At 47.2% G+C, this 11,384-nt stretch overlaps 1 long non-coding RNA gene across 1 annotated transcript in view; it reads left to right on the top strand.

The window, feature by feature from the left end:
• Positions 1 to 8,781, top strand: part of LOC112473641 — a 9,767-nt gene extending 986 nt beyond the window's left edge. Inside the window, exons 2-3 of the long non-coding RNA XR_003044078.1 lie at positions 7,933 to 8,293; positions 8,557 to 8,781. This is a non-coding gene — a long non-coding RNA (uncharacterized LOC112473641). The remainder of the gene's footprint in view (positions 1 to 7,932; positions 8,294 to 8,556) is intronic.
• Positions 8,782 to 11,384: the final 2,603 nt, after the last annotated feature.

Raw genomic sequence — 11,384 nt, 5'->3', positions numbered from 1 at the left:
ACCTCGGCGAAGAAGCGTCGCGGTGGAAGGCAGGCGCTCCCAGCTCTCGCCCGCCGTGGCCGTGACCGCGACCCGCAGGTGGGGAGGTCAAGAGCTCTGCGCAGGACACTCGCGGGACAGGGAGGCAGAGCCTTGCCTCCCGCCCATGGGCAGCCCCAGACCAGAAGCGGGCGCCTCCTCCACGTTCCTGACAGGTGGCCACGTTGCCTCCTCTTGGATGTCTCCACTGATGAGGAACTCACTACCTCTCAAGACAGTCTGTTCATCTGCCAAGCCAGGCACCTAATTCACCTATCCTGGGTACCACAACCAGATGGAAGCAGAGGGAGAAGGCCAGTCAACTCGCACAAATACAAAGTCCACGGCAACCCCGGTGGGACCGGGAGACCCCCTTTCTAAGTGCCTGGGCACTCGAAAATGCCTCCTGAGCCTGGGCTGCCCTCAGAGCATTTCCCATTGACTGGGCAGGACTGGACACTATGGAGTCTCTCCACCTAATGCCAAGTTTCTCAGCTACTGACATTTGGGGCCAGATAATGCTTCGTTGTCGGAGCTGTCCTGTGCGTTGTAGGATATTAGCAGCATCCCTGGCCTCAAACCTCTGGATACCAGTAGCATCATCCTCTCCTTGTAATAACTAAACATTTCTCCAGCCATTACTAAATGTCTCTGGGAGCCCAAATGGTCCCCCGTGGAGACATTCCGGTCTAGTGCCTTCATTTTATAGATAAGAAAACTGTAAGATGTGAAGAGAGGAGGTGACTCTCTGAGGCCACACAGTAAGTTGAGGTGCAGGCAGGACCCTCACGAGTCCTCCCTCCCCTGCTGCTCTCTCCTCCCACCCTCCTCCCCGCCTTTCCTAACCTTTCCGCCGAACTGACCTGGCAGAAATTAGAAAAGAATCCCCATCTGGACACACATTAAAAGCGCAGCCTCCTGGTGGGAATGTCCCGTGGTGCAGCCACTTTGGAAAACGATCTGGCAGTTCCTCAAAAGGTAAAACATGGAGTTACCGCATGACCCAGCAATTCTACTCCTAGGTGTACGCCCCAAAGAAAGGAACACATAGGTTCACACGATACCTTGTACATGAGTGATTTTAGCAGTATTATTCCTAATACCTTGTACATGAGTGATTGTAGCATTATTATTCCTAATCGTCAAAAAGTGGAAACAACCCAAATGTCCATCGAGTCATGAAGCGATGAACGAAATGTGGTATATCCATATAATGGAACATTGTTAGGCCATAAAAATGAATGACGTACTGATACATGCTACAATGTGAATGAACTGGGAAAACATCACGCTAAGTGAAAAAAGCCAGTCACAGATGACCACGTATTGTAGGATTCTATTTATATAAAATGTTCAGAGTAGGCACATCTATGGACACAGAAAGTAAACTGGTGTTTGCTAAAGGCCGGGGGAAGAGGGGAGGATGAGGAACAGCTGCTGCTGATTGCGGGGTTTCTTTCGGGGGAGAAGTCAATGTTCTAACATTGATTGTGGTGATGGTTGCACAACTTTGGGACTATACTGAAAATGTTGAATTGTACACTTTAAGTGGGTGAATTGTATGTTATGGGAATTATATCGCAAACTATTATTTAAAAAATGTTGCCTCTGAGAGGCCACCCTGACTGCTCCAGCCACCCCACTTCCTGCTTAACTCAGATTTCTGAAGGCCCCCTCATTAGTTTATAACCATGCCTCATCGACCTTTCATTTCCTCCAGAGGCTAAACTCTTCCCTCCCTGGATGGGAATCATCTCCACATCTCCCTGGAGAGGACTGTAGCTCCCTGCTTAGAAACACAGGCTATGAGCACAGAATTGTATTCAAATCCAACCCCAGGGAACTTCCAGCTGAGTAGCTTCAGACAAGTTACCTCCTAGGAATTCAGCTCGCTCATCTGCAAAAGCGATGAGTACAAATGTGGCGCCTGCTGCAGGTTGCCATTATTAGCCCTTTGCTGTTGCTAAAACAAGCCCATTGGACACTCCCAGGCCTCCCCAGGCTTCAGAGACAAGGTCTGTCCAACTATCGCACCTGGATAGACAGTCTTTCAGGCCTTTCGAGGCTGATCTGGATTGTGAGTAACCCCACTCTTCCACGTTCTCCCCAAAAGAGAGTTTTCTTCAGCTCCCTGGGCCACTGCTGAGAAACTCAGGACAAACCTTTCAGAGCCTGGGTTCCTTGTGACCAGCACCAAGGCTCTCACCATGTCCCCACAGAGGCCTCCACAAGGCCCACTGCTCACCTGCTCTGTGAAGACAGAATTCTTCAGGCGAGAACATGAAAGGAAGCCCCAGCATGACCCTACGGCTAGTGTAGGGGCTCAGAACGAGTCGCCAATGGTGTACCTCTCTGGTATGTGATTATTTTGAGCAAAAGACAACTGAGACCCTGTGGGCTCAAGAGAAACTTCGGCCACCCCTCCCCAAACTACCTAGAAGAATTTAAATTAGAAGCCTTGCCCGTAATAAGAGATTATTAGAGATAACTTTTTTGATCTCTCCATAGTACAGGGCAAACATCTAATTACTGAATATCTACTCTTCTTATCGTCCTGCAATGACTTTCTTCTCTTTGAAGCCCCAAGGTTATCCTTGGCTCAGAATGTCATATATACCACATTTTCCCTTTCTGTCTCTGAACCTCCCATACGTGCAGAGTCTCTGACTCTTGTGCACGTGGGGTTCCCATGCGTAAGTATGTAATTAAATTTGGTTATTTTCTCTTGTAAATCTGTCTCCTGTAGATTTAATTATTAGACCCACCAAAAGAACCTAGGAGGATAGAGGAAAGTTTCTTCTTCCCCCACAGTAGTAACTGACCGAAGGGGAGGTTGTCAAGATTCCAGAAATCCGAGCAGGCCCTCTTGGTTGTAGCCTCTGCCAAGTTTGCCCTCAGCCCCCTTCCGGGGTCCCCCATTTCACTCCCAAGTCCTCATACCTGCCTCTTCTCTCAGGACTCCTGTTGGGAAGTAACTGCTATTTGGGTCTGCAAGCTCCTTCCCTCTACCCTTGTCTTTCTTTGTTGATAATAATACCCCAATCGCCAATGTTCCTTTATGGAGCACTCCTCCCCAGTTGAGTTCAGGTGGAGATAACAACCCCTTGCTCCTATTTGAGAGGGAACACATGATTCTGGTCTGGCCAATCAGAGCCCTACACTTACTGGGCACAGCAATTGGTTTATGGATGAGCATAGGACCCAAGCTGGACCAGTAAGATCCTTCTCTGGGGCTTTTTGATGGCAGTGATCTTCCCCCTACTCCAAGCTGGCATTAAGCTGGGACAGCATAAACTTGGGGCAGCCCAATAGCTAGCAGGACCACCATGTGGTAAAATTGTACTCAAGAAGAAAGTCAAGATGGAATAAAGGAATACAGAGAGAGACTGCCCTGGTGACAGCCTTTGAGGCCTAGATTCTGATATGCTTCAAGCTGGCTGCACCATTAGACATCTCAGTTACAAGAACTAATACAGTCCTTTTTTCTTTTCTTTTTTTAAAAACTCAGACACAATCTGAGTCAGCTGTTAGTTGTCACCGAAAGGCTCAGGCTCTCCTTAACTGCAGCCCCTCTCTCCATATTCCATTCCTTGCTGGGTCCGGAGAATGTCCATGGTTGCGGGACCACAGGAATGGAAAGGTAAACTCTTCAGCTTATTGCCCCAAAGCATAAGAGGCTGGTTTGCATGTCTGGGGTCCTCTTGGGGTCCACATGCTCCTCAGCTGCCTCCTCCCTCCACACAGGTGAGGAGGAGTGTGGGAATTTTCAGGGGAAGGTCACTTTTATGAGGTCGACTCCTAGCCTCCCTGGAGTTTCTGGGGACAATTATTGAAAAGTCTCACAGCACAGGCTTGCTTTTCAACCTCCCCGCCCCTCCCCCACAGAAATGCTCTGAGTTAGAGAAGAGCCTTCGGGGAAACAGCGTGTTTTTGCGACAGAAATTCCCCTACTATGTAGAGTATTTGATGAGAGCAGGGGCTTGAGTAAAGTCACCGGGGTTCGAATCCCAGCTCTGCCACTTCATGGCTGCGTAGGCTGCGTAACCTTAGGCAAGCTTACTTCACCTCTCTGTGCCTCAGTTTCCTCATCTGTGAGATGGGATATTCATAGTGCCTGCCTCACAGGGTGCCTGTGAATGCTGCATGAGCTAATGCAGGGAAAGGGCTTAGAACAGAGCCCGGCATACAGCAAGTATTCAATACGCATTAGCTCTTATTTGTACTATGACTAAGGTCCTTCAGGTAGCAGTCAGATCTCACAGGAAACAAACGGCATTTCTGATTAGGATAATTTGAGAAGAGTTTAATAAATGTGCAGATGCGGAAGTACAAGGCAGGGTGCTTTTACCCTCAGACCTGTTACCTTCCTTAGCTCAAACACGGAGAGTGGTTACCAGACCCAGAAGCAGAGTCCTGTCCTGTAGAAAGACCACTAGGGCTTAGGAGCAAGGCAGGAACCCCCATTCGGGGACATAGCCAGCTCATGGTGACCCCGAGGGAGATAACCAGGAAAATAAATGTTTTGGCTCTCCTCCCTCCCTCCAATTTTTTGCCCTGGGCCCTCCAAGCACCAAAGTCAGCTGGATCCAGAAAGTGTGGGAGCCCATTGGTCAGTCTCTATGGGTGTGGGGTCCCTATGGGTCAGTTTCCTGGGATATGGAGAAGGGGTGAGGGGAGTTGCAGGAGGGCAAAGCTATGGAATCAGACCAACTAGGCTCATATCCTACTCAGCCTCTGGCTGAGAACCTTGGGCAAATCAGCCAAGGCACCAGACATGCAAGCGAAGCCATCTTGGCTCTTTTAGACCAATCCATCTGCTAGCTAAATACCTCTTTCAATGTCACATGGAGCAAGAGAATCACTAGCCAGGCCCTGCCTGAATTCCTGACTGGTAAAACCATGAAATAGAATAAAATGGTTGCTGTTTGGGATAGTTTGGTTTGCAGAAGTAGATATAGAAAACAGCCCTTTCTGCAGTTTTTTCCATCTTCTTCTGACCCCCCAAAGTCCACGTGTCTCCATTTCCTGTTACTTTGGAGAAATCTTTAAAAAGAGGGGGTGGGAGGGAGCTTTATTACTGCAAAAGCAATCAGTATCTTCAGGGGTCAGTGGGGAAACAAAATGTCTGCACCGGCTGGGTCAGGGCTGGGGTGACCTGGGAACCAGGCTCTGGAGAAAGCCACAGCCTGTCTCAGCTCTCACCGGCAACTGCCCAGCTGAATGAGGACCTGGGCATACAGGCCTTACAAGAAAAACAAAACAACAACAAATCTGAAAAGCTGGATTTCTATAGGACAGTCTCAGATTTCTAAAGCATCAATGCGGAGTCTCTTCCCTGGAACCACGTAGGCTGCCTTCAGCTCCGCTCTCTGGGATTCTCCCTCACCAACCTTTCTTCACATCTCTATCTTTCTTCCCTTGTCTCTGCAGACAGACCAGCCCCAAACGTGAAGTTTGCGTGTCTCGGCCTCAGTTCCTAATTTTCTAGAAGGATAATCTTGGCCATGAGGAGTAGGCAATCTCAGAGAGACAGGTGTGTGTGGGGGGGGGGCGCTCATGAGCTGAGGAGACACCCCACAAAGCTTCCACAGCAGCCCCCAACCTGAATTATCAGGAAGCTTCTTATCGGGTGTCCCACTGCCCCTGGACCAGCCCCGCCCATTCCTGTAGCGGAAACCCAAGGCTTCCAAGATCTTTCTCAGGGAACCTCTCTCCTGCCCAGAAAGCCAGCTGCATTTGTTCTTCTGACTCAAGGTCCATTCCAGAAGCCTGTCTGCTCCCAACTACAGTGCCCTCTTAACCTGCACTCGTCACATATTTCTAGACACTATCCTGTTCTCATACTTCCATTATCCTTAGCATGATTGCAGGCTCCTTGGGAGCAGAATATACATCCTCCTTTTAAATTTTTTCCTTTATTCCTCCCACCAATACCCAGTGGAGGACTCTGCAAACAGCAGGCACTTAATAAGCTCTTGTTGGCTAAATAAAAACAACTTGGAACCAAAGAGAAAGTCTCTTCCATTTCTGAGTTCTGAGCCACGGTGAGGATTGTCTCTGCTTTGTGTTGTCAGAAGATGAGCTAAAATCAAGGTCAAGAACATCCTTAATTCCCAGTCCACCGAGTTATGACCCCAGTGAGGCCCTGGGAGGTTATGTGAGTCCCATCTTTTAGGAGATTTCATGCTCGTGGGATGAGACATGCCACAGGAGGATCCTCTTAGGTGTAAACGACAGAAAACTCTGACTCCGAGTGGATGGACTACAAGGGAACTGGATTGTCTTGTATAACTTGAAACCTAGTGCTTCAGTTATCTGTTGCTATGCAACAAATTACCCCCAGATTTAGTGGCTTAAAACAACATATTTATTATCTTCTAGCGTCTATGGGTTTGGAGTATTGGCACAATTTCGATGGTTGCCTTTGCAACAGGCTGCAATCAAGTGGTTGGTGAGGGCTGGGTCACTTCCGAAGGCTCAGCTAGAGAAGGATCCACGTTCAAACTCACATGGCAGGTGGCAGGATTCAGTCCCTTGAGGACCCTCAGTTTTGTGCTGGCTGCTGGCCAGAGGCCATCTTCAGTGCTTGGCCATATGGAAATCTCCAATAAGGCCGCTACTTCACCAAAGTGTGCAAGCTGAGAAGTCGATTGAGAGATCAGCTAGCAAGACAGAAGTTACAACCTTATGTAATCTAATCATAGAAGCGACATCCCATCAGCCTTGCCCTGTCCTATCAGAAACAAGTCACAGGTCCTGTCTATACTCAAGGGGAAGGGATTGAAGGTGTGAAGACTAGGAGGCAGGGATCATTGGGAGCCACCTTAGAAGCTGCCTATGGGGGCAGCCCCAGGTGCAAAACCATCAGGGACTCAGCTGCTATCAGTCACTCAGGTTGGTCCTCTCTGCTCGGACATCCTCAGTGCTGACTTCACACTCAGGCTAGTTCTCCTGTGGTTCCCAGACAGCTTCCAGTGGCGATTGGAATCATGCTCTCTGGTCCATCCCACAAGAAAGGAGAAAAGCTTCTCTCCAAAGCATGGAACAGAAGTCTACGTAGTGTGATTGGCCAACTTAGGTCACACGCCTGGCCCAGTCACCAGGAGCATGTCATGCTCCGACTGGCTTAGTTTAATTAGGATCCACACTTGGTCCTGGGCTTGGAGGTGACCTTTCCCCACTCAGATTGGGGGGTTGACACTTAATCAAAATTAAGATTCTGTTGAAAAGGAAGAATAGAAGGGATGTTGGGTAGATAACCAACAGTGTCCACTATGTATGCCTAGAAATGACCGGAAAAACAAGGCCATACATGAGGAAACCTTTGGGGTTGATTGATATACTCATTATCTTGATTGTGGTTATGGTTTCATGGATATTTACATATATTAGGATTAATCAAATTGCAAACTTTAAGAATGTATATTTATTGTATGTCAATATACTTGAAAAAAACTGTTTTTAAAAGTGTGTGATATCTTTGGTCATTGTTATGAAAAGCACAAAAAGTTAAGCAAATATTTTTCTGGTTTTCAAAAACTCTTGTCCGATTCTGCAGAGAAGTCATTCATGTCCTCGATGAGTGGGTAAAGTTCTGACTAATGTCTTTATTATTTTGTTTTGGTTGCACCCATTCGTGTAAACAAAATGTGTTAATCTATGACATTCTTATTGTTCATTAATTGCAACCATAAGTCGGTTATAGATACAAGTGTTTTGCAAAAAAGCATTGTGTGCAAATCAATTGGCTATGTAGAATTTATAGTAGAGTATTGCATATTTTATAATTCAAGAAAACAAGGCCTTGAGTTATAGGTATAATTCAAGTTGCTCTGACAATATGGTTCAGAAAGATTCGACTCGAGGGAATCATTCTTCAAGATCATTTTCTTTGCTCCCTCCCCCAAAATGAAGGACGAACAAGGAGGCGCACAGGAAAAGGCAGCCATTGGTGAGTGGCGAAGGACTCAACCGTTAATACTGGCCTGGCTGCAGGCAAGGGAAAGGCAGCTGGCTCAGGGAAAGACTCACTTGCCTGGTTATCATATCCTTCCTCTTGGCAGCACATGGAATGAGAGAATGGAAAGAGACTGAAGCAGTGACCTCTGGGGAACAAATCCACATTTTTGACAAGAAGCCAGGTAATTGTACATTAGCAGCTCATCATCTTCAAGTTGGCTCATCTACCAGAAGGCCAGCCAGGAGGTTGAAGCTGTTCTCTGGGAAGCAGAGCTCCTACCATGTGCCAGGCACTGTGAGCCTACTGTGTGTGAAGGTGAGGAAAGAGTTCTAAGGGCAAGGACACATACAACATGACTTCTGCCCCGTCCCTCCGGGAGCTCTTTGTGTTATGGTAGGCAATCTTTAACCACGTCTGATTCCTCCGTGTGTGTCCAGGGGCTCAGCTCGGTTGAATAAATGGGCCAAAACCTATATACGTGATATATTATTTATCCATTGCTGCATAGTAAATTACCCACCAAATTTAACAACTTTAAACAACAATAAGCTTCTTTTTATTTTTTTTCTCTTGCACAGTTTCTGGGATAAGGATTTTGGGAACAGCTTAACTAGTTGGGTCTGACTCAAGATGTCTCACGAGGCTGCAGTCAGGATGAAGGGAGGTGGCCATTTTAGGCTTTGTGGCAGAGGCTATATCCCGAGGAAGACAGAGCAATAATAAGGAGCCGGAGCCACCAGCACCGTGGAGTGCCACACCAGCCTGAACTGAGCACCTTCATGTGAGAGAGAAGTAAAATCCTACCATGTTTAAGCCACTGCTCTTTGGAGGTTTTCTCGAGTAGGATTTTGACAGGTATAAATAAGGAAGGGTGTCCTAAGGGGAGGTGACAGTGTGAGTGAAGGCCTGGAGGTAGTAGCCTACTTACCTCTCAAGGAAAAATGAATTACTGCCTAAGAAACCTCAAGTGCCCACCATTGAGAGGTACTGTAATTGATAATCTTTTCATTCTTCTTTTGCCTCAAGGACAATGGACTGTATCTTACACTTCTTCGTATAGTGTGCTTGGTGGAAAAGATGTCCCATAACGACTTGGGGCTGAGGCTGTGATTTATTTCTCACTTCTCCCTTTTGGAGTTATTTACTTCCTCTGAAAATCAAGTGTGGTGTCCTCAAGGCTTCTTCATGAGAAAGACTGGGTGGCAATATGTCGGTCAGTGTGAGCGGAAACCTGATCCCACACTGGTCTCCTTCGCCACGGTCCCAGCCTGGGCTTCTGTCGTCATTTCAGTGAAGTGTCCACAGACAGGTGTGCGCTCAGCAGGAGGTTCTTGGGACCGCGAGTGAAAACGTTCCTCAGTGTGGACTCACTTCCTTCAAGAGCTGCTGTGAAGGAGTTTGGGTGCTGGAGGAATGGGTGCTCTGGCTGCATCGGAACCACGTCGTGCGGTTCTGGTCTCAGCTTCGCTCTTGCTTGCTGTGCGACCTTGGGCAAGTTTCTTCGCCTCTCTGGGGTCAAGTTTCCTCTTCTGGAAGACAGTGGAGGCGTACCTCCCTCCAGCTGCTTGTGAAGATTATATAGAAGATGGCTAACAGTGTTGAGTAAAAGGCTTGTGATAAATGTCAGTTTCCCTTCATTGACTAATCAAAAAAATTTTTTTTATTGGTTTTTATAAGAGCAGAACAAGTTGCCCAGCTCCATGGGCTCTTCAGTGTCTTCCCCCATGTGCCCTGCCCCTGACAGGGGTGCCTGGAGGTGTGCTTTAGAAAGTTTGGGTTCAATCCAGCTGCCAGTAATTAATGCTGCGCTGGACGAGGTGATGTTGAGGACCAGAAAGGAAGGTGTGGTGTCCCCCCAACCCAGGGGTGTCATCCAGTAGCCTCAGATGCAGGCAGTGCAGGGGATGGTCCTCACAGGGACCTGGGCCGGCTATGTGATTTGTGGGACCCAGTGCCAAATGAAAATGTACAACCCCATGCTCAAAACGTTTATAAATTTCAAGATGGCTACAATAGAGCATTAAAACCACCAAAGGACCCTTCCAAGTGTGGGACCTTCTAAGCATGGGCTCTGTGACTGCATAGGTCACATGCCCATGAACCTGGTCCTGTCCTGGAGAGCCCAACACCTACTACCTCGTTTGATCTGGGCAACCCTAGGCAGCGGACAGAGACGTGGCTTCTCAGGCTGGCCGGCATGGTGAGTAGCTGAGATCCTGCGCACAGCATGTCTGCTCTCTGTACCCTATTTTTCCCATCTGTGAAACGAGGACAATATCTGTCCTGTGTTTCACTGGCTTGGTAAGCCAGGAGGTGCCAGATGGACTATGGGACACTGAGATGCTCAGAACCAAGAGCACATGGCTGCAGGACCCACAAAGCTTATTGGACTGGAGTTACCAAGACAAAGTCCTTCAGACATTATGGACTGACTTTAACAGGAAAGAGTTAAACAAAAGGGGTTTCAGACTAATTTTCATCTAAAGTACAATTTCTTATCTAAAGTAGAACCTGTGGGAAAGATCGTCTACAAATATTTTTTTAAATTCGAATTCATCGTGGACTGATTTTTATAATAAAAAATAATCAGAAAAATGCAATGGAAAAACATGTTCAGACATAAATCACTCATCGTATTGCCAAACTTTTTTCTGTTTCGATACTCATCTTGTCGCAGACTGAGTTTGTGAGACCGTGCAAGTGCCCATGTCACAATTTGAGTAGGACTCACCTATTCACTGCTTAGAATGGACCAGGAGCACTGGCATCACCTGAGAACTTGCTAGAAATATAGCGTCTTTGGCCCCATCCCATTCATGCTGAGCCAGAATCTGCTTTTTAATCAAATGTCCAGGTGATTCATGGGCATGTGCAGGTGGTGGCCCCTGAACCAGCTAAGGCTCAGGACACTTGCAGAAAAGGAATTAACCAGAACCTCTCCCTTTAATCTCGATGTCTCATGACATGAGAGGTGATGGTGTAAACTTATTCCTGCTAGGCAATTCGCAGGGCTCAGTGCAAAAATAAAAACATAGGGCTTCCCTTTCAAAAAGCATTAAGAATTTCAAGATGGCGACAACCGAGCCTGGAGCCCTTCTGAGTGCGGGGCCCTGTGTGAGTGCACGGTTCCCCTGCCCAGAAAGCGGGCCTTCCTGATGAGGTAGGAAAGAGTTGGGTCACTCTGGACTCATTCACACTAGCTAAGTTATGAGATTTCTGCTTTGTTTCATTCATTACCAATCATCATAATTAAAAAGCTCCAACCCTCATCCTTTTGAAGTTTATTTTTTTTCTCAATAGGCAAATATAAATGGTTTCAAATGGCTTATTCCAGTGTAAATCATTCTTTGAAAAAATACAAATATGTATGTGTCTATTAGAACACAAATGGAAGCTATATAGGGAA

This window comes from Pteropus alecto, unplaced genomic scaffold, assembly GCF_000325575.1.
Source record: "Pteropus alecto unplaced genomic scaffold, ASM32557v1 scaffold8, whole genome shotgun sequence".
Taxonomy (NCBI): domain Eukaryota; kingdom Metazoa; phylum Chordata; class Mammalia; order Chiroptera; family Pteropodidae; genus Pteropus; species Pteropus alecto.
The sequence above is the reverse complement of the archived record's forward strand: the minus strand, read 5'-3'. Positions and strand labels throughout refer to the sequence as shown.